General features: G+C 33.6%; 1 pseudogene; it reads right to left on the reverse strand.

Annotated features, from left to right (window-relative positions):
• The window catches only part of LOC107729940 (lethal(3)malignant brain tumor-like protein 4), a 58,021-nt pseudogene extending 44,125 nt beyond the window's left edge, over positions 1-13,896 (reverse strand).
• Positions 13,897-13,943: the final 47 nt, after the last annotated feature.

Consider the following 13,943-nt stretch of genomic DNA (forward strand, 5'->3'; position numbering starts at 1 on the left):
ATTTCTTTTTTGCTCAGAAAAACAAAAACAAAATTGCAATTAAAAACAGAAAACTTTAAAAAAAATTTGGGGAAAAACAACAACAATTTAAAGCAGTATTACACTTATTATTTTTATGCTTAAACCCTTTTTCATCTTTGACACATATATTATTTTATATTATATGTGTACACACACACAAATATATGTGACTCATGTAATGCTGTTAACATTTTATGCACCGTGATATTTTCTTTCTACAGCAATGTGCTTCAAAGAACACCGTGGTATATGTGTGGATTACTGTGGCGTTTTCCATTATAACCGTATAAAGGCGGCATGTTACGCAGCAGCGTGTCCTGTGTGTTTAACTAGCATGACTGTGACGGGTTAGTTAATGCTCCTCACCAGTAGTCGTAGGTGTCGTCCCAGTTGTCGAAGTGCACTAGGAAGCGTTCGTCCACGATGTCGGCTACAGAGGCCACACACACCAGACACGGGTTCTTACGATCCACCGCCTCCAGCTTCATGCCCACCTCAAACACAGAGCCGCTCGACTCCTGCGAGAGCAGAAAGACGCTTGTTAGTGACATTCACAACATCTCGACTCTCCAAGTGTTCAGACGAGCCTCAATAAAGCCGCGTTAATGACGGACTCACGCTGCTTTGGGATCTGAAGAGGTTCTTTGGAGCGGCTTGAGAGTTACAGGCCTCCAGATATTTCTCCCAGTTAAACTCGTCCGGCTTGTAACCTGACCACACAAAATGAAAAACCAGAAAGATGACGACACTCAACACATGCAGGTTAGGGTTGTGACGGTGAGGAAATTTTCCCACCGGTTAATCGACGTGTGACAACACCGGTAATACCGGTATCACCGTGGGGGTGTTCCCTGTTTTCCTCTCTTTCCTTCGCTTTTAAATACCTTGCAAAAGCGGCGTGTGCATTTTACTTTCACTTTCAAATAGCGTCAATTCGGAGTAAAGCAATTGTTCGTTTTTAGTTCGTTTGAATTTTCCCTCTTTTCCTCGCTTTCCTTTGTTTTAAATAGCTTAAAAGCACCGTGCGCATTTTACTTTCACTTTCGAATTAGCGGCAATACGGCGTCAATTGCTTGAATGCAACAACAAAATACAACGTCAAACTCACTTTAGCCTATATATAAAACATAGAACTTTTATTAACAAAACAAATAAAAATACACCATGCTATAGGGCAGGCTATGCCTAATATAAAATAACAAATAACTTACATAAAGTTTAAATAGGTAGCCTATACAAAACTGGAAATAAGTAAACATGTATAATATATAACCAAATAAATAAACGTAGAACGTTTATTAGCAAATGAGTAAGAAAGCTTGGAGGCACGGCATACACCTTGATATCAAATAAAATAAATAAATGACACAAAGTTTAAATAAAGTAAAAATCAGCAAACACTGTGGAACCAATTAAATAAGAAACGAATGTTTAAAAAAACTTCCAAAATCACCTTAGATAAACGGCAAGAGTCAACAGGCTTTTCAAAATCCAAAATATCGCCAAACAGTTGCTTTTGCATCTAGTTTCGAAACTAAATCATCCGCGATCGTCTTGTCTGTCTCACCTCACTCTTCTTGTCAGTCAGCTCGACGTATCACCGTCAGCACCGTCTATCGCGGCAAGCCTAATGCAGGTCACGTTTCACCTTAAAATCTAAAGAAAGACAGAAGGAATAATAAGAAGCTTGGCACTCTGCTTCAGTTATTCCCATTACTGCAACAGTTTGATTTACAGTATTACATAAAGTGATAAACAATACAAATAAAATAAAAATAACAAGAGGTTTTTATTTAAATCTGAATAAACTGAAGAATGTACGAAAAACACTACAATGATTTGTTTTCCAGAAAAAAAATTCTGAACACATTTGCTTCGCCTGAAAGCAAAGTGACAAGAAAATCTACTTTTTTTACATTTTAATTTAAGTTTTAGTCATTTTGTTGCTTTTTTATTTTTACTCTTTTTTTATGTTTCTATTTATCTTTATTTTATTTCAGCTTTGGTAATTTTAGTCATTTTAATTAAACTCTTACATTTAAATTTATTTTTACATTTATTTCAATTATTTGCCAAAGGAATATTTCTAATTTAAGTTTTTAATTTTTTCAGCTTCATTTCAGTTAATTATTTTCAACAGTTTGTTTTAGTTAACAATAACAATAAATAATAATTCAAATAAATAAATAAAAATAATTTTAAAAATAATATTCATACAACAAATGCTGTAATGTTTTGTTTTCCAGAAAAACATCTAAATACCTTTAAAACAAGACCAATCTACCTGAAATGACAAAATGACGAGATGTTTATTGCGTTATATTATATATTGCGTTAACCGTTTTTTTTTATTTTTTTTATTAAATTCAATTAAATTTAAACCTCATACATATTTTTTTTCCCTTGTCATTGTGTGGTAAATCCAGACATCATCTAGACTGCTTTTATGATATTCATCCATAAGCACAATCTCCTGGATTTGATCTATTCTTCTCAATGTGACAGAAGACGTATTTATTACACTGGACTTAGGCACAGGATGATGATTCAGAACTAACGCACCTTTGGCCGGATGGAGTTTGTGGGCCGTCGACTCGCACCATCCTGCTGGTTTGATGTCAGGAGAGTCAGCGTTTACCCAGAAGTTATAGCACTCGGAGTAACCATCGATATGCAGCCGCAGACGGAAGCCAATCACCTTCAACAACAACGACAGGAATCTCAGACGCTTTAATATGCTGCTAAACTAACCTGCAACACTCTAAATAAGCACAAAAACACACATTTATCAGGTCAAATTATCAATTTAAATTTAATGCAATTCATTTTTATACATTTCTACATTGTTTTATGCAGAAATGTGTGTTATTAAAAATCTGAATAATACTTTACTCTAAGCATTTATACTGTATATAATGCATTATAAAAGCACTGGAAACACCAAGAAAGGTCTTCATAATGTACACTGTGATGCATTAAATCTTTTCATAAGTAATTGCAACCAAAAATAAAATGCATCATTATATGTATAATGCATGTTGTAATGAAATATATCTTTTCATAAATAATTATAACAGGTTAAAATGCCTTTTTTTATGCAAATCGGTTTAATGCATTTAATTTTCTCAAGGTGCAACAATGAATAAATAGGTATTATAATTGCGGTTACAATAAGATGCATTACAAGGAGTAATTAATGCATTAAAATTACTTTTATAATGCATTAAATATAAAAGTGTGAAAGTATTTTAATGCATTTACTGCAAGTTAAAATCTTGGTAACACTATACTTAAAAGTCTTTTTTTAGTCATTTTAATGCATTAATTACACCTTATAATGCATTGTATGATCCTATGAATAGCTGTTATAATACATTATAACACATATCTATTCATAGAAAGTATAATGCATTAAAAAACATGACAAACGACCAATGCATTTTAACTGTGGTTGCAATTATTTTTGAAAAGCTATAATGCATTACAACGTACATTATGAATATCTTTCTAATGCATTATACATAAAAACATCAAGTGTGCAAATCTTTAAAAGTGCTTAATGTCAAGACAACAGTGAGTAAGTGCAGTAACGCGAGTCTTCCTGACCTCGGCCACAGACAGCACGCAGAACATGGACGGATGCAGCGGGTCGATGCCTTCCAGCCTCATCCCCGCCTTAAAGCCATTCCTGCTGTCGGGAAACGCCTGGAACTAGAAGAGCAAACGCAAGCGTTCAGAGACCTGGAGAACCACCGAACAGCTTCACGGAGACGCGCTGGGCTCGGGAGTTGCCATGGCAACCGCCTCCCGTGTTTCCGAGGGGAGCAGGTGTCCCATCACGTCCCTTCAAGAGGAAACCGGCTTGAGAGACGCCGAGCGCAGGACAAGAGACACAGACGCTGGCAGCTGCTGGAGTCAACCACATCTGCTGCTGCTGCTGAACGACTTAATACAGAACCATCTACAACACTGGGTTTCCAAAACTCTCTTTAACATTCAGCCCACATACCATTTATGCATTTGGCAGATGCTTTTATCCTAAATTACTTGCATTGCATTGAAGGAATAAATTTGATCGGTTCATGTATTCACATGTATTCAAAATATTCATGTTACGCATCAAAGCAACTGAAAATAACTTAAAGGAATAGTTCAGTCACAAATGAAAATGTGCTGAAAACCACCCTCAGATCATCCGAGATCAGGATGAGTGTGTGTCTTCATCAGGTTTGTAGAAATGTAGCACTGCATCAGTGTCTCAGCAATGGATGCTCTGCAGTGAATGGGTGCCGTCAGAATGAGAGTCCAAACAGCTGATAAAAACATCACAATAATCCACAAGTAATCCACATGTCCCATCACGTCCCTTCAGGAGGACACCGACTTGAGAGACGCCGAGCGCAGGACAAGAGACACAGACGCTGGCAGCTGCTGGAGTCAACCACATCTGCTGCTGAACGACTTAATACAGAACCATCTACAACACTGGGTTTCCAAAACTCTCTTTAACATTCAGCCCACATACCATTTATGCATTTGGCAGATGCTTTTATCCTAAATTACTTGCATTGTATTGAAGGAATAAATTTGATCGGTTCATGTATTCACGTATTCAAAATATTCATGTTACGCATCAATGCAACTGAAAATAACTTAAAGGAATAGTTCAGTCACAAATGAAAATGTGCTGAAAACCACCCTCAGATCATCCGAGATCAGGATGAGTGTGTGTCTTCATCAGGTTTGTAGAAATGTAGCACTGCATCAGTGTCTCAGCAATGGATGCTCTGCAGTGAATGGGTGCCGTCAGAATGAGAGTCCAAACAGCTGATAAAAACATCACAATAATCCACAAGTAATCCACAGCACTCCAGTCCATCAGTTAACATCTGGAGAAGACAAAAGCTGAAACTAATCCAGCATTAAGACGTTTTTAACTCAAATACGAGTCCATAATCCATAATAACGCTTCCTCCAGTGAAAAAGTGCATCTCCTGTTGTCTCTCACATCAAAATCCAGCCACATATGTGCTTAGAGCTCTTTAAACAGTGCTTGATCTGTGCAGATTTCTCTCCTGATTCACACCAGAACACTTTTTCACTGGAGGAAGAGTTATGGACTCGTATTTGAGTTAAAAACGTCTTAATGCTGGAGTAGTCTCAGCTTTTGTCTTCTCCAGATGTTAACTGATGGACTGGAGTGCTGTGGATTACTTGTGGATTATTGTGATGTTTTTATCAGCTGTTTGGACTCTCATTCTGACGGCACCCATTCACTGCAGAGCATCCATTGCTGAGACACTGATGCAGTGCTGCATTTCTACAAACCTGATCAAGAAACAAACTCATCCTGATCTCGGAATGACTGAAGGCGAGTACATTTGTGGGTGAACTATTTCTTTAAACATCTCACAAAAATGCATTAATAACATTCATTCCAGCACGTTAACTTTTCAACTACAGGATTTTGACCACATATTCAATACAACTCATCAGTGCAAAAAGTGCAGTTCTTCCTCGGTACTTCGGTCTTGTTTTTCAGCACAAATATCTAAATATTCTTAAATCAAGGCACATTTCCTGGAGAAGCAAAATGACAGAAGTCTTAATTCCTGAGAAATAAACAAAAGGAAGTGATTTTATAATTAAAAAAGCAAAAATATCTGTCAATGGGGTCAGAAAAATCAACCTGTTTTACATTTGAATTCAGCTTAGTTTTTGATGTTGATGAATTTCTCAGGATTTCACAGCACCAGTAAATGCATCTTGATTTAAGGATGTTTAGATATTTGTGCTGGAAAACAAGACAGAAACTGGACCCGATATTTCTAGCTCTTTTTTTCCAGCACAGGACAGCAAATGATGATCAGATGACATCTCTAATGTTTCTCTCTTCATCAAGTCATTGTTTCATCTCTGGTTTAATTTTTCTGGATTCCATTTTAATGGTTAAATTAAATTTTAGCAATCAAAAAGCTTGTCCAAAAAATGTATATCATAAAACATATGCAATTTAACAATTTATTAAAAGCTCAGCAAAAATTACATTTGTAGGCCACTATGAAATCAAGTTTAATTTTTTCCCCCAAATTCCATTTTTAGTATTTCTGAATTCAGTTTTAATGGTTAAATTAAAATTTAGCAAATCAAAAACCTGTCTACTTGAAATCATGAAATGTATACAATTTAACATCAATTAATTAAAAGTTTTATTTTTAGGGCTGTATTAAAAAACTAGTTTTATTTTTCCCAAATTCTGCTTTCTGTTTTAATTTTTCTGCATTGTTTTAATTGTTTAATTACATTCTAATAATCTAAAAGCATGTCTAATAAACCGAATTCATTACACATTAGCAATTTAATAATTTATTACATTTTTACACAATAACAGGGGCCTATGAAATTCAATTATTTCCCCATTTTAAATTTTCTGGATTCCATTTTATAGGTTAAATTAAGTTTTAGTAATCAAAAAGCATGTCTAATTAATGGAAATAATGAAACATACACAATTTAACAAAAAATGAATTACTAATTATTAATTAACTACATTTTTAGGGCCCTATAAAATCAGTTTTATTTTTCGAATTAATGTTTTAATTGAATTGTAATAACACAAAAATAATGAACTCATAAAACTTTAAAAATTTTAATAATTTATTACAATTTTAACAATAATATGGCTCAAATTCTGTGTTGTCCGTTTTAATTTTTCTACACTTAAAGGAGACCTATTATGCCCCTTTTTACAATATGTAATATAAGTCTCTGGTGTCCCCAGAATGTGTCGCGTCAACAAGGGAGCGAAATCCGACGCGCTCGTTTTCTCAGACGCTTGCAGAAAAAGGGTTCCCAAAACAAAGTTACTGGGTTAATCTTTTTCACGTTTCCTTGGTTGGTAGATGCACCGGAGACCTGATTATAGCACTTACAACCTGGAAAAGTCCGATTCTCATGATATGTCACCTTTAAGTTTATTTATTATGAAAAACGAATGGAAGCACATACAAGTTGCTGTTTAATTGTAAAATGCATGATTGCTTCAGGTTTTTCACACTTCGAATCATCTGTACCTCAGTGAAGAGCTGCAGAGGAGCGGCTTGAGATCGCTCGTCCTCCAGATACTGATCCCAGGACCACGGCTTCTTCTTGCCGCTCACCGCTGCGGAAAACACACGCAAACACCAACCGTTTCTGTCTGCTCAAACCAGCTTTGCTGTTCAAGAAACATCTATGAAACACGAATAATGAAGCAAAACTCATCGCCACTTTTATAGAAGCATGTAAGAAGACTCTGATTTCCACCTTGTGAAGTAGAGACTTTATTCTTCATCTTCGTGGCTTCGTCTTTCGGTCGCTCCTGAGAGGAAGCAGAAAGATTCATCGGTCTGTTCTGGGAGTCACGGAAGGTCAGAGGTCAGTTAGATGTCTAGATGACAACTAGATGGTTGTTGTTGGGCAACTAGTGAAGATGAAAAATTTGGGTTAAAATAAATAAAGAAATAAAATAATTAAGATTTTTCTAATAAAAAAAAGTGATTATTTTAAATCCTAAAAAAAGCTCCAGGTTTGCAGCACAATTTCACCCAAAAATCATACATCAATAAAAATACATATATATGACTATTTCTTATAATGTTTTATTTATTATTATTTTTTTTATTTTTTTTTAAGATTTATTTTTGACATTTTATGCCTTTATTTCAAAAGGACAGGAAGTGAAGTGGGACGCTATCAGTGCCGACATTATTATTATTATTATTATATTAAACAATAATGATTATTATTATATTAAACAAAATACAAAATATATGACTACTGTAATACTAAATTTATAAATCATTTTTATTTTTGAATCATTTATATTTAATAATATTTGGGAATATATTTTTTTATATTAATATTAATAATAATAATATAAATAAAATAAGAAATATTACTATTGTAGTGTAAAATTAAAATAGAGTATTTAATAAATAGTAATTATTATTTTATAGCACATCTACTATATATTTTTACTTTAATTTTTTATTTTAAAATGTTAAACCAGATTTTATTAAGCTTTTTTTGTGGTGGAAAACAGCAGGGACGTTTCTGTTTTGTTGACAACAAATTTATATTTATACTTATATATTTACACATTTATGTTTATGTACATATTCATAACCAACATTAATAACAGATAATCCACTCTGAAAAAAAATTGTCTTTGCATATAATTACTTCAGTTTTACTTTGATTATTATTATAATTATTATTTTTTTATTTCAAACATTAACAGCGCAAAATCCAAATCCATATTTATGTACATATTTATATGCACATTTACAGCATCCAACGTTATTAACAGATGCTTCATTCTGAAAAAAACTTAAATAAATTACTTAAATAAATCACAGGCTTTACGATTCGATAATTACACAAAGCCATTTACTTTAATTAATCTTTCAGCAACTCTCCTCACTAAACGAACATGATCTCTGGCTGCACTGAATGCGTTCTGATGGCTGTTAATATTTCATAATGTGAGCTAGAACATCTGAACGTTCAAAGAGGAGAAGAAAAACAAGCATCAAAGATCCATCGATGGAACAGAATGAGCATCATATGAATGAACTGACCGGCTGAGGTCCGCAGTCCCCCCCCGATCCCCGATCACCAGCATCTGCCCCGACAACACCTACAGGACCTGAGAGAGACCATGCACATCCACCCATCAGTGCAACAGAAAACACCAGAGGACGTCAGACAGACGCGGCACAAACAACTAAATCCACTAAAAAAAATACTTGAAATAAAATAAAGGTTTACATAAAATTTAATATTTAAAAAATTTACTTTATTTTATCTAGTTGACAAGGCAATATTACTCATTTTCATTTAGTTTCTCTTGAAGTACTAAAATAACTAAAACTAAAAATGAAATAATTAATAAAAAACATATAAACAAAGTTTTTAAAAAAACTACAAAAAAAGTCAAATTTTAAAATTTAAATTAAAATATAAACAAAACTCATTCAAAAATGTATTTAAAAAATAGACATTAAAAACGACTAAAATTCTACAACTTTAAAATTAGTTTTTTTGTTTTTGTTTATATTGTAATAAAAACTACATTTAAAAATGACTACAAAATGTACAAAAATTAAATTAAAAATAGAAAATATAAACAAAAACTAATTGAAAAAATAAAAACTACTACAAATTCTAAAACTTTAAAATTAAAATAAACAAAACTAATTAAAAATTAATAAAACTGTAGACATTTAAAAACTACTAAAAATTAAAATAGAAAATATAAACAAAACTAAGTCAAAAATGTATTTTAAAAATAGACTTAAAAACTACTAAAATTCTACAACTTTAAAATTAGTTTTTTTGTTTATATTTTAATAAAAACTACATAGACATTTAAAAATGACTGCAAAATGTAAAAAATTTAATTTAAATAGAAAATATAAACAAAAACTAATTTTAAAAAAATTTAAAAAACGATACAGACAAAAACTACTAAAAAATTCTAAAATATTAAAATGAAAATATAAACAAAAACTCATTTTAAAAAAAATTAAAAAACTGTACAGACATTTAAAAACTACAAAAAAAATTAAATAGAAAATATAAACAAAAACTAATTCAAAAGATAATACAATTATATCGGCAAAAAAAAAACTACAAAAAAAATTCTGAAATATTAAAATGAAAATATAAACACAAATACTAATTCAAAAAATGAATAACAGTCTCTGAACAGGATCACTGGTGTGTAACTGAGCAACACTTCTTAGGAAATTAACAGCAAGATAACAGCAAAACCTGCTTCTGACATCTGTGGGAAAAACAAATCAAGCATGAACATGAAGGAGGTCTAATCTTCACAATCACTCCAGTCCAGATGAAGACCGTGTTTACAGGAGCTGCAGGATCTGATCGAAGCCCTTCAGAAAGTCCCTGAGGCGAGACTCTGGGGAATAACAGCCTGACGCGAGGCACAGTGATCCTGTCAGCACTCATGATGATGACGAACAGATCCAGTGAGTTTATGACGGTGTAAACACATGAAACACATCTTCATCACCATCATCATCATCAAGAGCTGAATGTTCTTCAGGGTTTCTGCTCATTTCAACAAATTAATTCACAAGACTTTTCCAGTCTCTCATGATTGACTGGATGAGGATTTTTACTCGGAAAAATATGTATTCATTACAAAAATACCCAAGTAATATTTTATTAATGCAATTAATAATCAAGATTTAGAAATCAGACTTTTAAAATTAGTTTTCCCAAGACTGTGAGAATCCTGGTTGTTCAGTGTGGAATTTTAAAAAATTAATTATAAATATTCCCTAAAATATAAATATTATTAAAATATTTTATAATTACTTATATATTTTTCTATAATATATAACTATGAATTGTATATAGTTTATATGTATTTATATATTTTTATAAATATTCAGACTTGTATTATTTATACACACTTTTTAAATACTATATAAAAAAAATCTTAATTCTATCTTAACTTTAGATGTTTTTATTTTATTTTAATGCTTGTTTCGTCTTATTTTAAGAAATTTTAAGTCATCTTAGATAAAAAGATCCAAGATACATAAAGAGATACATAAAAATATATATATTAAAAAAAAAAAGTAAGGGAATGAAACTTTGCAAATGCTTTAAGACCCTCAAAATAAACAATCATTTATTTAAATATAAATTTAAACTTTAACATTTCTCATTTTCGTTTAGTTTAAGCTGATGTACTAAAACCTAAAACTGAAATAAAATTAATAAAAACTATATAGACATTTAAAAAAATGACAAAAGCACACAAGAAAATTACTAAAAACTAAAAGTAAACTGAAAATGGAATGTATAAAAATAAACTAATTCAAAATATTCATAAGAGCTGTAATAGTATATCAATGATATTAAAACAGCACTAAATGAAGCGTGTTTAAACGTGAATTATTCACAAAGAGCTTTAAATAAAGAGTCACAGAGCCAAAGCTGACATCAACATATGACCAAAAATGCTGTCTTTCATATTCAATTTTACATATCAAAATTTACATATCAGCTTTAATGCACTTATCAAAATAACACAAGATTCAAAATGTATCATTTAACTTAAAAATCAGGATTATGCATAAAATACTGTCACGCGTGTGAAAATAACCAGAGAACCGAACAGATCCGATTCAGACAGGAATCATGTGTTTCTCTGCTGATTCTTCACTGCACAAACGACTCTCGAAAGCAAAGAAAAAGCTACAAAATGCAGCGTATCTAGTGAGAAAGTGTGACGTGAAACAGCAAAACAGACACTATTTTTGGAACCAGCAGCTCAAAATGAGGAAGAAAAGAGAGCTGGATTTCATTCAGCGGATTTGAGGCATCATTAAAATAAAGTCAGACGTACAGAGACTCTAAAAATCTCAAACCTGTGCTTCGCTTTCCTCCCATTCAGTCTCAAACAATGGAAACGCTGTGGTGTGAGTCAGTCATTCTCTGCGGTTTCATCCTTCAGACGCACGATTCCTCCGAAAAACACACATTCTGACTCAACCAAACCTCCAGAACCAGAGTAAAGGCACAAAAAACATTTAAACACCTTCTTGTCAGTCCAAACCCGTCTGATTTTCTTTCTCCCGTGGAAAGGAGAAATTTTAGAGAATGTGCTCTTTATTCAGTTACAACGAACACAGACTGAAGCTCCATAAAAAGAATCGTAACAGCAGTCCAAATGACTCCTATGATGCTTTATGAGCGAAACAGTGAATCAACAAGTCAGATCGTTCTGAATCAGTTGATTCACAAACCCGCCTAAATGATTCACTCACACACAAATCAGACCGATTCAGTTCTCGAGTTCGACTCAGTGATGTAATGAAACTTGAATGCTTTAACTGCATCACACGAGTCATCCGGACTGTTAGGAATCTGTTTCGTGGCTCTTTCACATCTTTCTCTAAATGAACTTGTGTTTAAAGGTTTGGATGACATAAGGACGTAAATGCCGTATTTCTGAGTCAATGTGAATCTATAAGGTTTAAATGAACACGAGCAACAAACATCAACTAACTCTACAAACAAGTTCTCTCTCCTGTCTGTCTTCGTGTCTTGAAGAGGAATATTCAGCACTGCATGTGCAGAATTATATAAAGAGATGATGATGATAAACACACCGTCTGATTCATGACTTCTGACGCAAAAAGCAAAACCTCAGATGAAATGGAACAAAGAAAGTAGGATTTAACCTATAAAACGAGGCAAACCACAGAGCTTGAGAAACACACACGCATTTGTGAAGGCCAGATCAGATCCGAAACAGCCAGAAACACAAGAAAATAAAAACCAAATCACACTGGAGATGTGTGAAGAAAACAGTCTGATAGTGTTGAAAAGATCCTTGATGTCCAGTGTAATATATCAGTCATAAATGAAGACAGAAGCTCATACACGAAACAGCTGATTATGAACTTCATCTCGCTCTTAAATTAACTTTTTCTAACTTAAACACAGAGTTTTATTAAGTTCGTGGAAACAAAGAAAAACGTACAAACTTAGACTGAACCCTTGTGTTGGTGTATTTAGCCAAAAATGACCGTCCATTTGAAAACCGCTTATAAATCGCTTATGTATGTTCCATTTTCACCAAATCTTGGATTCAGTCTTTTTATCGACTGGTTTTCTTTCGATGAGCACATGCAGGTTTTGTGTTTCTTTCTGGAGCTGATGGATCTGAACTCACGCTCCTCCGTTCTTGAGTGAAGAAAGCATTATTTGTGGATCATTTTGGCTCAAAAACGGTGCAAAAGATCAGATCAAGAAAACAAGTGGATAAAAAGATGGAATTCAGTTTTTGATAACGATAGCATGACAAGAAATTCATCAGCAATTATGAATCCTAGGCTGGTGTTTTTGACTGGGAACATCACAAGTGTAAGGTGGGAAAATCCTCCCAAAAGTACAAAAATTCTTAAAAGTTTTTGGGGGAAGTTTTTATAACATGTGTCAGTAAGTTCTCAATAACATGAACTAGAATTTTCTGGAAAAAGAAAATCCTCTCCGCGTCAAAATGACCAGAACACAACAAGATTATTATAGTTAACTAAAACTGAGACTAAAAATAAAACCAAATTGTTACTTGAAAAAAATAAAATAAAAATTGGAACTAAATTAAAATAAACTGATTAAAAATGCTAGTAAAAACTATAAGAGTATCTCAATGCTAAACTAACACTGCCTAACAACAACAACAACAACAATAAAACTTCACAAACTATGCAAAACACCCAACATGCACTTCACTAGATTTTCTACGTTTAACAGCAAGAAGAGCAGCTTGTTTACTCGGTCAGAAAGTTAAACGCCGCATGAATGCTGGGAACATTTGACTGTTGAGATGAGCAGACGTCTACACGACAAACACCACGGTAAACAGAGGAGTGATCACACACACACACACACACACACACACACACAGACACAGACACACACTCACACACAGACACTCACACACTCACTCACTCACTCACAGACACTCACACAGACACTCACACACACACACACACAGACAGACACACACTCACACACCGGCTGAGGAGACTTACACACTCGGCTCCTCTTTTCGCCCCTGATGAACAAAGGGCTATCCGGTGGCAGCAGCTGAAAGCAGAAAGTGACAAGCATGCTGCTAACTACAAGCACTACTACTCCAACACTGCTGCACTAACGCATCACACGCCCTTGTGTACACACACACACACACACACACTCACAGACACTCACACTCACACAGACACTCACACACTCACTCAGACACAGACACAGACACTCACAGACACTCACACACACTCACACACAGACACAAACACTCACTCACTCACTCACACACACAGACACTCACACACTCA

Source organism: Sinocyclocheilus rhinocerous, unplaced genomic scaffold (assembly GCF_001515625.1).
Source record: "Sinocyclocheilus rhinocerous isolate Xijiao unplaced genomic scaffold, SAMN03320098_v1.1 scaffold2835, whole genome shotgun sequence".
Classification (NCBI taxonomy): Eukaryota; Metazoa; Chordata; class Actinopteri; order Cypriniformes; family Cyprinidae; genus Sinocyclocheilus; species Sinocyclocheilus rhinocerous.